At 53.6% G+C, this 13,304-nt stretch overlaps 1 pseudogene; it reads left to right on the top strand.

The window, feature by feature from the left end:
- The first annotated feature begins 4,301 nt into the window (after nt 1–4,301).
- Nucleotides 4,302–8,630, top strand: LOC126991561 (large subunit ribosomal RNA; annotated as a pseudogene).
- The last annotated feature ends 4,674 nt before the right edge of the window (nt 8,631–13,304 follow it).

Raw genomic sequence — 13,304 nt, 5'->3', positions numbered from 1 at the left:
TTTATATCAATGACTAAGATACAAGAATTAGTAGTGATGTTAGTAAATTTGCAGATGATACCAAGATCGGTAGAGTAATTGAGTCGGATCAGGACGCTATTATTCTCCAGGGTGAACTCAACAGATTGTATGACTGGGCTGATAAATGGCAGATGGAGTTCAATGTAGGGAAGTGCAGTATTCTGAGTGTAGGTAGGAACAACCCCTCACATAAATATTGATTAAATGACACTCTCATAAGCAGGTCTGGGTGCGAGAGGATTTAGGGGTCTTAGTGAGCTCTGATCTCCGTCCAAGGGCACAATGCATTCAAGCTAGAAATCGAGCTACTAGGGTACTGGGATTTATTTCAAGGAGCGTAAGCAACAGCCCCGAAGTCTTCCTCAAACTATATTTAGCATTAGTTAGACCTCATCTTGACTATGCGGTTCAGTTCTGGTCACCTTACTATAGAATGGATATCAAAATGTTAGAATCGGTGCAGAGGAGGATGACTAAGATGATTCAGGGGTTGAGAAACTTGCCATACGAGGAAAGACTCAAACAGTTAAACTTGCATTCTCTAGAAAGGCGAAGGGTGCGTGGAGACATGATCGAGGTTTATAAATGGATGAAGGGCTTTAATAAGGGAGACATTCATAAGGTTTTGTTGGTAAGAGAACCGGGTAGGACACGAAGTAATGGGTTTAAACTGGATAAATTCAGATTCAACAGGGACATAGGCAAAATTGGTTTACTAACAGGGTGATGGATGAGTGGAATAGGCTTAGCAGTCATGTGGTGAGTGCCAATACAATTGTCACACTCAAAATAGACTAGATACATTCATGGACAGCGATATTAGGTGGGGTTAGATACACGGGAGCTTAGGGTCATAGGAGCTGCCTTGTACAGGCCTACCGTCCTCTTGTAGACTCCTGCGTTCTTATGTTCTTATTTTCTTATGCCTTCGGGATGGGGACAATGACAGCGGACTTCCAGGCAGCGGGGACAGTGCGAGAGGCGTAGGAGGCGTTGAAGAGGTGGAGTATCTCCGCTTCCATGGCAGGACCAGCATTGCGCAGCATGGAATAGCTGATCTTGGCCTCCCCTGGTGATGTGTTGCGGCCCGGAATAACACGCCGGAGCTCATGGACGAGAATGGCAGCATCCGCTGGATGTTACAGGAGGCAAGCCCGCTGGTACGCCAGCCACCTTCCAGGGTTTACCCGGCGTTGCCTCAGTTGGACCGCAGGGCGGAGACGAGCGGAGGCAGAACGGGAGGCGAAGAGCTCGGCGAGGCGTTCAGCCTCCTCCGAGGCCGGGGGTGAAGCGCCGGTCTGGTAACGGCCCCTCGGCTAATGGAGCGAATCTTTCGCCAGAGGAGGAAGACAGGCGTGGCGGAGTCGAGGGAGGCGCACCAGGCGAGCCAACGCTCATCCTTCACCCGGTCGGTCGTTACCCTGGCTATACGGCCCGCGGCCAGCAGGAGGCGTCGAGTCTCCTCGGTGTTATGGCAGCGGTTGAGCTTTCTCGCCATGTTGACGCGGTGGTTTACCTCCCGGATCTCCTCGTCATAGTACCACCTGTCCCTGGGAGACGGGTATGGCGGAGTCCGCCGCGGAGTGGAAGGCGGCGAACAGGCGGGCCTCGGCAGCGTCAACCTCGGCAGGGCGGGGAGTTTCGGCCAGGTGGGTGGTTAGACAGTGGCGGAATTAATCCCAGTCCGCCCTGCCGAGATTCCAGCAAGGTGGACGGGGAGGGATAACGGGCGGCAGTACCGGAGGGTGACCACGGAGGCGATGTGGTCGCTCACGAAGTGGTGGTGGAGCTACCATGCCGCGTCTACCCTTAAGGGCCTCGACACAAAGGAGAGGTCTAAGACCTCCCCCGCTAGGTGTGTCGGCTTACCAGTGTTAAGGAGGGACACTCGAGGGGTCTCGTCGAGGGTAGCAGATAAGAGGCGCCCTATCCGGTTGCGCCTGGCATCGCCCCATCGTTCGTGGTGAGCGTTAAAATCTCCCCCGATGAAGGTGGCCTCCTCGCTGGCAAGCGTGAACAGCTCACCGAAGTAAGGCTCCTCCGCCGCCGGCCCACAATAGATGCAATAGAAAGTCAGGCGCGTCCGGGCAAGCGCGATGGTGACAGCCAATACCTCCACGCCGTCGCCGGAAGCCACGGGGTGCCGCACTCGAGAACAAGGAAGTGAATCCTTGACCAAGATACCACACCCGCGTGTCTGACCGGCCACGGCAGGGAGGTAAAAAGACTGGTATCCCCGGAAGAAGGGCACGCGCTCCTCTGGAAGGAGCGTCTCCTGCAGGATAACCACATCCAGAGACTCTCGCGCCATTGCGGCACGCAAGAGGTTGGACCTACAACGGATGCCACATATGTTCCATTGTAGGACCGTGAGGCGGTGGGCATCTACATGGACAGCTTTCTGGAGCGTGGGTCCAGGTCCACCACCGGCCGGGTCGGCAGCCCGCCCGCGTTCAGAGAGGTGGGAGCAGGGGGCGGTGCCACGGAGAATGCTGGCTGGTTGCAACGGGCAGGGGGGTCGGTAGGGGCGCGGAGCTGTTCGCGCGCACGAGGGAGGAGGGGGGGTCTTCAGAGCACGAGGGGGCGGCGTGGATGGGTTTGATGGCGGATCGCTGGGGGATGGAGCCTGAAGAGTTTCCGGGAAGAGGTTTCCCACTACCTGCTTGGCCGCGTCCGAGAACACTCTCGGTTCGACGTCCGACTTGAGTACCGTCGCTATTATTAAGTGGCCTTGCCGAGCACAACTATCACATTTTACTGCGTGTACAGCGATCTAATTGCTGTACCGGACTTCACAGAGCTCCTCTCCCTCGCTAACAATGAGCCCACCTTCATGGGGGGCGACTTCAACGCCCACCATAAGAGGAGGGGGAGCAGGAGGAGAAACCGCGCTGGGCGGCACCTCGCCTCAGCGTTGGAGGAGGTGCCTCAGGTCGCCCTCCTGAACACGGGGGAGCCAACGCACGTCAGGGGAGGGGTGCTAGATCTTTCCATGGTCACGCGGCCGCTCGACGTCGGGGCGACGTGGGCCATCCACCACAGTATTGCGAGGGACCACCTTGCAACCCTCGTCAACCTTCCGGTTCCGCCACCACTGCTACCTCCCACACCGGTGCGCTGGAACCTAGGCCGAGCGGACTGGGCGAGATTTAGGGTAGACGTCGACGACACAGAGGGGGCGGAGGTGCGCCTGATTGACGCCTTCCGGCGGGCGGCAGACGGGGCGATACCCCGCTCGCAACCTTTGGTGCCGGGCCGTAAGGACCGATGGTACTACTGCCCCGAGTTACGCGAGGCCAACCACCGCGTAAATCAGGCCCTGAAACTCAACCGCCGGGTCAACATTGAGGCGACGAGAGATCTGTTAAGGGCTGCCATCCGACTGGCTAGGGCGACTGCGGCCAGAATGCAGGAGGAGCACTGGCTGAAGTGGTGCGGCTCACTCGACGCCAGTGTGTCCACTGCCGTACTCTGGCGCAAGCTAAGAGCAGTGGCCGAGGGGGCGGTCGCCTGGCCGGCGCTTTTTTTTTCTATTTTTTTTTCTTTTTTTCTCCACTCTCCAACACCTTCGACTATACTTGCGTGGTTCGAATGACCCACTTTAAACAAATGATCCCTTTGCTATACAAAGGACCCTTCCACCTGTCACTTACTGTTCAACCTTTCGGTCTCCTGCAATCCCCTCCGTTCCGCTTACCTCCTCTTGCTGGACCCCACCAAAAAGGTCTGTTTCTAATGCTTCCCACTTTACTTGCGTGGTTCGAATGACCCACTTTAAATAAATGATCCCTTTGCTATGCAAAGGTCTCTTCCTCCTGTTATCTAACTGTGCCGCCTTTTACCCTCATGGAATCCCCTCCGTTCCGCTCGCCTCCCTCCGACTATCAAGGCTGGACCCTATCAAAAGGTCCCTCCGCTATACGGAGTACTTCTCACACCATCCACTCCGCAAAATATACGTACAAACCACTATCGGCCTCTGACTTCCTTATTTTCAAATATTCACACTTTTCAGTCCTTGGGACCTGGAGTGGCTCTGCTTTGCGTGATAGGCAGGAGAAGGCGACCGGGCCGGTTATTTACTCGACTAACCCGGATCACCCTACCTCTCCTTGCTGCGAGCAGACGGAAATAACCGCGGGATCACGTCCCGCGTGTCTATGTGCACCACCGCCGACTGGCCGCCATTATTCAAAGGAAGGGACCGACGAGCTGAAGAGCGAATCAACTCCTCCCCTCCCGCCAGCAACAAGGATCTCTTATTGCTGCTACTCCAATGTCGACCTCGTGTTAGGGTAGAGTACCCGCCAAATTTATGCATATTAATAAGCGGAGGAAAAGAAACCAACAGGGATTCCCTTAGTAAGGGCGACTGAACCGGGAAGAGCCCAGCGCATAACCTGGCGTCGTGACCCGGCGCCAGGGGTGTTGCGTTTCGGAGGGTCCGGCACGCAGTCTCTCACCGCCAAAGTTATGCTTGAAAGCGGCCACTACCCATGGAGGGTGACAGGCCGGTGTGGCGGAGCCCGCGAGGGTACGCGAGATATTGTCGGAAAGGGCCCCTCCGTAGAGTCGGGTTGCTTGAGAATGCAGCCCTAAATAAGCAGGTGGTAGACTCAATATAAGGCTAAATATGACCACGAGACCGATAGCGAACAAGTACCGTGAGGGAAAGTTGAAAAGAATTTTGAAGAGGGAGTTCAAGAGTACGTGAAACCGTTAAGGGCCAAACGGGTGGGACCTCGAAGGTCGAAGCGAGGGGATTCGGCTCGTCGGCCAAAGCTTGCTGGGGGGCGGGATTCGCTTATGCGACCCAGGAACCCTTGGGCGTGCCCACGTCCGAGCCGGCGCCGGCGGGCGTATTTCCCCTCGTGATGTAGGTCGCCGCGACCCGTTGCTGGGGACGTCGAAGGCCCAGGCGGATTGGTACCCCGACGTCTGCGTTTACGCGGTCGAAGAGGGAAAGCTCTGGTGTCCTGGCTGCCCTGCGACGGTCGTGCAGTAGAGGGGCAAACCCTCTCGCGGCGTGCAAAAGGTCGGTGACCCACCCGACCCGTCTTGAAACACGGACCAAGGAGTCTAACATGTGTGCGAGTCATTGGGCGCACTAAACCCAGAGGCGTTATGAAAGTGAAAGGGGAGCGTCCCGGGGTCTTCGGGCCTCGGTCGGCGTCCTCCGGGGCCGATCCCCGACCGGCCGCTGCCGCCGAGTTTCCCATCCCAAAGCGTGGTCGAGGGGGGTGCGCGGGGTGAGTCCCCTTACCCCGTCGCTTACCTCCGGCCTCGCGGGTGCTCGGTGCGCACGGTGGTCCGTCTCCTTCGCGGGAGGCGCTTGTACGCAGGGGGGCGCAGGCCCGGGACTTGCCATTCGACGCCGTCGTGCAAATCTGTTGTTGGCCTCGCAAGCGTTGCTTGGGCTCTCGGTTGGCGCGCCGCGCGTCAGGCGGGCTTCGGGTGGGTGTTTCGGCTCTCATTTGCCTTTCCGATCCTGCTCTGTCTAGAGTGGCCTAGCACGCGTGCTGTCGGCAAGTACCATGAGCAAACATGTTGGACCCGAAAGATGGTGAACTATGCCTGGCCAGGATGAAGTCAGAGGACATTCTGGTGGAGGTCCGTGCAAATCGATTGTCACAGCTGGGTATAGGGGCGAAAGACTAATCGAACCATCTAGTAGCTGGTTCCCTCCGAAGATTCCATCAGGATAGCTGGTACTCGCGGAAACGGAGGAGTTTCATCCGGTAAAGCGAATGATTAGAGGTCTTGGGGACGAAACGTCCTCAACCTATTCTCAAACTTTAAATGGCTGAGATGCCGAGCTTGCTTGAGCGCTGAAGCTTCGGCGACTAATCCGAGTATCTAGTGGGCCAATTTTGGTAAGCAGAACTGGCGTTGTGGGATGAACCAAACGTCGAGTTAAGGGGCCTAAACGAATGCTCATCTAGACCCCATCGAAAGACGTTGGTAGCAGGACGGTGGCCATTGAAGTTGCAATCCGCTAAGGAGTGTGTAACAACTCACCTGCAGAAGCAACTAGCCCATAAAATGGTATGGTGCTCAAGCATTCTCCCGATACTCGACCGCCGGTGGCACTAAAGGCCAAGCTCCCCTCCTCACCGGGGGGAGCCCAGGCTAAGCCCCAGCGAGTAGGAGGGTCGCAGGGGTGAGCGCTGAAGGGATCCGGCGCGAGCCGGCCTGGAGCCGCCCCTGGTGCAGATTTTGGTGGTAGTAGCAAATAGTCCAGAAAGACTTCCCTTGAAGGCCGATGTGGAGAGGGGCTCCATGTGAACATCAGTTGGACATGGGTAAGTCGCTCCTAAGCCCAAGGCTAAAGCCTTATACCACGCTAAGAGGCAACGGCCGAGCGAGTTGTCGTCATCCGTGGCGGCTCATCCGTGAGAGATTATTCTCAGTTGCCGATGGGAATTCGTGGTGAAAGGGAATACGGTACTTATTTCGTAACCAGGCCTGGATGCCAACCGGGGCTAGGTTCCTTCTTGGGCCGGCCCTTGGTGCAGGAACCTGGTAACGGGAACCAACTTGCGTCCATCGGCGGTGGTCCGGGGAAGAGTTTTCTTTTATGTTTAAGGCGCCGTGACCCTATAAGCCGTAGAGCATCTCGATTCTTGCGGCGTCCCGCGTACCACTGCCGGTCCGTGAAACATGCGAGGCAGGTAACTGCATGGGGCGAAGCGGGGGGGTCTGCTGCTGCGTTCTGCGGCGTCACGGCTCGGCGCACGTGCGCACGCGGCCTCCGCGATGCACCCCAGTTTCGGGCCTGTGCGTACCCATATCCGCAGTCGGTCTCCAAGGTAAGAAGCCTCTGGTCGATAGACTAATGTAGGTAAGGGAAGTCGGCAAATTAGATCCGTAAATTCGGGATAAGGATTGGCTCTGAGGATCGGGCCAGTCGGGCCTGTGCGGGAAGCGGGCCTGGCCCTGGGCTCAGAGGCTCTGAGCTGCGCGCGGTGATGGGTGATGCCGTCTACCCTGCGGCACCAACGTCGCCGGTGTCCGATCATCCGCACTGTCTCGCCTTCCCCGGTGGCGGCGACCCATTCCAAACGCGGCCTCGCGTCGCGCTGTCCTTGTTACCAGCTCGCCGGTGCGGCGGTGCTTGTGGTCCGGGTTCGCAAAGCGGCCGGCAGGCAATCACCGCGTCGTTGGGGCCCTACGGTCGCTCCCGGTCCCACTCCGCCGTCCGCGCTAAGGCCGGCGCGGCGGGCAGCGCGTGTTGGGGAACCACCGCAGGGTTCGCGCAGCTCGGTCGCAGGCGGGACACGCTCATGCGAGGTGGGGCCAACAGCCCGGCGTGCGGTAGCTCGCATTTCGCGGTGGCGGCTCTAGCCCTCTCGCCACTCGTGCCGAGAGCTCGGACCGGCGTGTCTCTGGCCCTCCCGTGGAACGTGCTAGGCTGCGTGGGCGCGGGGGCTCCGGCTCTCTCTATTGCCGGCTTTCGGCCGGTTAGGTAGCAGCAGCAGTCGTCCCTCGCTCCAAACCCACTTCGGCTGGCGCCCAGCGATCAACTCAGAACTGACACGAACCAGGGGAATCCGACTGTATAATTAAAACAAAGCATTGCGATGGTCAAAGACAGATGTTGACGCAATTTGATTTCTGCCCAGTGCTCTGAATGTCAAAGTGAAGAGATTCAACCAAGCGCGGGTAAACGGCGGGAGTAACTATGGGCAGAATACTTTCCAAATGAAGATGAACGATTCCCTGTGTTCGGCGGGGCTCCGCGCCCTTGTCCCCGCTCGCTAAGATCCTTTTGTGGATTAGACAGTGAGTGGAGGATAAGCTGCGCGGCTAATAGGGGAGGAGGAGACCGTTGAGCCAAATGCCTCGTCATCTAATTAGTGAAGCGCATGAATGGATTAACGAGATTCCCACTTCCCTATCTACTATCTAGCGAACCCACAGGCAGGGGAACGGGCCTGCGCCTAACAGCGTGGAAAGAAGACCCTGTTGAGCTTGACTCTAGTCTGATTTTGTAGAGAGACATCAGAGGTGTAGCATAAGTGGGAGGTCGTCACATCAGGGGCCTGCTCCGTGCGGAGACAATGAAATACCACTACTCTGATCGTTTCTTTACTTACTCGGTGAGACGGAATCGGAGCTTCCCCACGTGGGATTGTCTCCTGTTTCTAGACTAAAGCGGCGGAAGCAAGGGAGCGCCGCGATCCGCTCCGAGGACATTATCAGGTGATGAGTTTGACTGGGGCGATACATCTGTCAAACGATAACGCAGGTGTCCTAAGGCCAGCTCAGCGTGGACATAAACCTCGCGTAGAGCAAAAGGGCAAATGCTGGCTTGATCCTGATTTTCAGTACGAATACGGACTGTGAAAGCAGGGCCTATCGATCCTTTTGACTTTATGCGTTTTAAGCTAGAGGTGTCAGAAAACTTACCACAGGGATAACTTGCTTGTGGCAGCCAAGCGTTCATAGCTACGTCGCTTTTTGATCCTTCGATGTCGGCTCTTCCTATCATTGTGAAGCAGAATTCACCAAGCGTTGAAGTGTTCACCCATAAAAAGGGAGCGTGAGCTGGGTTTAGACCGTCATGGGACTGTCCTATTTGCGAAAGTCCAATTTTCGTATCGGACCGTTTTCGACAACCGGCTATATCTCGGGAACTGAGGCAGACCCCGGGAATACGATTGCGCCATGTCCTGGGACTACAGCGACAATGGGTTAGGTGGGGTGACCACTTGAAGGGGTCGCTTAAGTAACAAAATAGGATAGGACCGTGGTGGGTGAGACGGTCCTAAACATTTTTTTCACCATTGTGCAAAAACTAGGCCACCGAGACCCACGAAACTCGAGTGACTAACGTATCAACCCATTGCGCGTCGAATGAACGCGGTCTCGTCAAAATCACGAAAAAACTACACCTACCACAAAAGACGCTCTTAAGTAACATTGATTCCACCTGACATGTTAGGCCACTTGAACGAAAAAAAGGAAACCAGCGATAAAACCATTAGTATGCAGTCTTTTGAACTCATTTTCGGATATGATGCGGGCGGTGCACTAACGAATCAAATCATGGGAGCTCATCAAAATACAACGTGTTTGAAGGGACTTTAACTCGATTTTTCGGTTTCGGCCGTCATTTTTCTTAAGTAATATTTGGGGTCGACCGAGAAGAACTCAACACTGGAAACGCAGACTCACAGGTATAAGGTAGTTTTGCATGCCGAACTCAAATCTGAACTGAATGAAGCCCTAGCGATGAAACTTTTCGCACATCAACGCGATATCAACGGCTTAAGTACACTGAATTGACGAATCCAGCTTTTCACCCGTCGATTTTATAGAAGGACCGGGACAGTTTACACAATTTTCGGACACTGTCCTGGACCGTCCCGCTCATATCATAACACCCTTGTAAATAGGATGTACAGAGTCAGTAAACAGTGTTTCCGGGGCGTTGGAAGCTGGCGAGCAAGAATATGACCTCAAACTTGGCTGATTCGCAAATTGAAGTGGGTTTCTGAACACCTCAAATATGCTAAGAAACCGAATGGTATCAACACTCACTAAGTGCCCCATGCTTCCCTGAAACTTAGATCTTCAGTGGTATAGTGCACTTTTGCTATTTTAAACCATCTACGCCTACTTTGATCAATTTTCGAGCAATATCTCCACAATAATCGCCATTTTCTTAAATACTGGGGGTTTTGAAGCTGCTTAGACTATCCATGGGTACTATAAATTATTTACAATAAAGCCAGAGTCGAATAACCTTCCTACATAGGATAGTAAGGGATTTATCTCGTTCTCGTCGCTTAAGTAACATGAAATGTCTCAGTCCTAAGCTTGCTCTAACCGACGGGTCCTTTTCATCGTCCTAAGTAACATGAAGTGGCTTAGTCCTAGTTTTTATTAAACTGATAAGCCCTGCACACCCTTACACACATATGAGGTTTTTGAAGCTGTTTAGACTATCGACGGGTACTATAGTTTATTTACAATAAAGCCAGAGTCGAATGACCTACCTACATAGGATAGTAGGGATTTATCTCGTTTTTATCGCTTAAGTAACATGAAACGTCTCAGTCCTAAACTTGCTCTAGCCGACATCGTCCTAAGTAACATGAAGTGGCTCAGTCCTAACTTGTATTCAACTGATAGGACCTGCACAAAGCCTTACACACATGGGGGTAAAAAACTTTGAAGATAAGGAAAGTGGGAAACAATCCCCCCAGAAGAGTAGTAGTCTTGAGGCACACACCCTTACACACACTGGGGGTAAATAAGCAAGCAACTTCAAGGCTCGTGTCCGGAGGATTTCGCCATCACGTTGCGTGACGAAACCTCCAGCCTTGTCAAAAAATAATTAACACCGTTAAACTTGACACTCAAAACACATAAAATACAGGTCTGTGTAGCGTAGCTCTATCTAATATTGAAAACATAAGAACATAAGAACGTAGGAGTCTGTAAGAGGCCTTAGGCCTGTACAAGGCAGCTCCTTTGAACCTAAGCTCCCGTGTATCTAACCCCACCTATTATCGCTGTCCATGAAATTATCTGATCTATTTTTGAATGTGAGAATTGTATTGACACTCACCACATGACTGCTAAGCCCATTCCACTCATCCACCACTCTATTAGTAAACCAATTTTTGCCTATGTCCCTGTTGAGTCTGAGTTTATCCAGTTTCAACCCCCTTATTAAAGCTCTTCAGAAGGACATCTCGTGACTGCGTTGGCTCAAGCGCACGCCCTTTAGGCAGAAAGGCATCTCAAGCGCCCCTCGAGGCAGCGAGGCACCTCTAAGACTAGGTGTGAACACGATTGCCTTATTAAGGGCCGAGTTCGGGAAAAAAAAACTTTCGGCAGGAAAGAGAGTCGTTGGGTGATGGACAAGCTGGGTATGTCCATCTCTGTCTGTCAATGACTCTCTGTCCGTCTCTCTGTGGTATTCGGTACCTCTCCGTCCGTGTTTGTCTGTCTTTCCGAGTGTCTGGGCCTCTTGGGGACACTTTGGCGGCCAAGGCCAACCGTTGCGCTTCTTTCCCGAACATTTGTGATGTTAAGCCATCTAATGGAGTCGAGCGCTGCGCCGGCAGTGTTAAGTGACCAGTCATGGTTTCAGCTCCGTCACGGCCCTCTTTCAAGAAAGACCCGCTCCAGCAAGGCGGGCTAGTCGAATATCAACTCAGAATGGGACGGTCTAGTTGCGTCGGGTGAACGGGTGAACCGTCGGGTGAAGGCTCTTAAGTGATGTCTGAATCGTTCAGGTAATAATACAGTTGGCGAGTTAGTTTGCGGACTCGCCAATTCAGGCCGAAAATGTTACTTAAGCGGTATGGCGATTTTCCTTCTGGGCAGTCCGTCCGAGTTACTTAAGGGTTTCTGATATTGGACAGTTGGTCGCGAGACAGGTTAGTTTAACCCTATTGTTGGCAGTTGTGTCGTTGATACATCAGTCCTGCTCGGTACGAAAGGAACGGCAGGTCCTGACATATGATTCCGCTCTTGGTCGATCGGCCAGTGGAGCGAGGCTACATCCGTGGGATTATACCTGAAAGCCTCTAAGACAGCATCCCGGCTGGATGACCAACGATACCGCGTACGGCCTACATCGGGATGGTCACCATTGAATTTTCGAGAGATTCGCTCCCCGTTCGTTCACTGGCGAGACTAGAAGATGGACCCGTGCAGAAGGAACTCGGGAGTGCCTCAACAAACAGGTTCAGGCTCTCTCCCCCGTAGTAGAGAACACCCAGATGCTGATGTGCCGTACCGAATCGTTCGCAAACGACGTACGTATCGGTCACGGTGTTGTTGGCGGCAGAGCAGCATCCTCACTACGAACTCCCAGTGTTGGAGGCATCTAACACAGCAGTATCTAATTCCCATGCACAATTTTTATCCAATTCAATTTATGGTCACGCTTAAGTTATTTCGAAAGCGCTTTTAATATTTGCCCAAACTGTTAACTCGCTCAAATTTCTAACAATGCCTTCGAACATTAAGTGTGGCGTCTGTCCCGGACGATTTGCAGCTCAGTACTTCCAGCTGAGTAAAACGTGCCGCCTCTTCGTTCAAAGATTACAACTTCAGAAGGCTGTGACTGAATGGAAAGTCAAACATAACAATCTTGAAAAGAAATTCGAAGCCCTTCAGGAATTTGTTGCAAGCAATGAGGCAGTGACTCCAGCATCGATGGTGGAGAGGCCCTCCACCGAGACTGTGCCCTCTCCAGACGAATCTACTGCTTCACGGGAGGACGTGTTACTTGCCTCACAGGTTGACTCCCAGCCTGCCTCACAGGCTAATCCCCAGCCAGCCCCACAGGCTAATCCCCAGCCAGACACACAGCCTAACCCCCAGCCTGACTCACAGGACAACCACCAGCCTGCCTCACAGGCTGACCCCCAGCCTGCCTCATAGGCTAACCTACTTAGCCTACTTCACAGGCTAACTCCCAGCCTGCCTCACAGAACAACTTCCAGCCTGCCCCACTTAACGCTTCTCCTCCTGCTTCACAGGATGTCGGGTTCCAACCTGTAAGGAATGGAGCCAAACCAAAGCAGGCAACCAAGGATTTACTGATCCCCACTACCTTCAACAGGTTCTAGGTCCTGGCAGACACCATGGAGGATGAGTTTGAGACTCGCCTGGTTGGGGACTCCATGGTGCGTGGCCAGCTGGTTGAGTTATGTGGTCGTTCATCAAACGGCCGCAGAAAACGTTACTACTATCCAGGCGCCAGACTGGATGACATTACCGCAGCGTGCGATGATGTCACAAGAAATGCCGACCGAACACCCTCTTTGTCATTCACGCGGGGACAAATGACATAGAGACAACCCGTTCTGAGGAACTGCTTGAGAAATACCACCGCATGATCAAGCAGTATAAACGTAAAACGGATGCCAGCAACATCACAATCTCAAGAATCCTCCCGAGGGTAGGTGCCGAACCTAGTTTTTACAGTAAGGCCTTCAGCACAAACAACAAACTTCATTCCCTTTGCTCACAAAAAAAAACGTCCAGTTCGCTAACTTGTGGAACAGTTTTTACTATGATTGAGACTTGTTCCTTGGTGATGGCATCCACTTAAACCCTGTTGGAGCAGCCCGTTTCGGGAGGCTGCTCTGTGACCAAATGGCTCTTCGAAAGCCAAAAAACGCGGAGGCGAGAACACCAGCAGCTCCACCGTAAGGGAGCACTCCACCCGCGAAACCCCCGACTCGAATAACATTAAAGCTTGCTATGTAAACGCTCGTAGCCTACGTAACAAATTTGAAGCTTCAACTTGAAAGTCC

The sequence above is a fragment of the Eriocheir sinensis genome, unplaced genomic scaffold (assembly GCF_024679095.1).
Source record: "Eriocheir sinensis breed Jianghai 21 unplaced genomic scaffold, ASM2467909v1 Scaffold3, whole genome shotgun sequence".
NCBI lineage: Eukaryota > Metazoa > Arthropoda > Malacostraca > Decapoda > Varunidae > Eriocheir > Eriocheir sinensis.
This window is presented reverse-complemented; position numbering and strand designations above follow the sequence as displayed.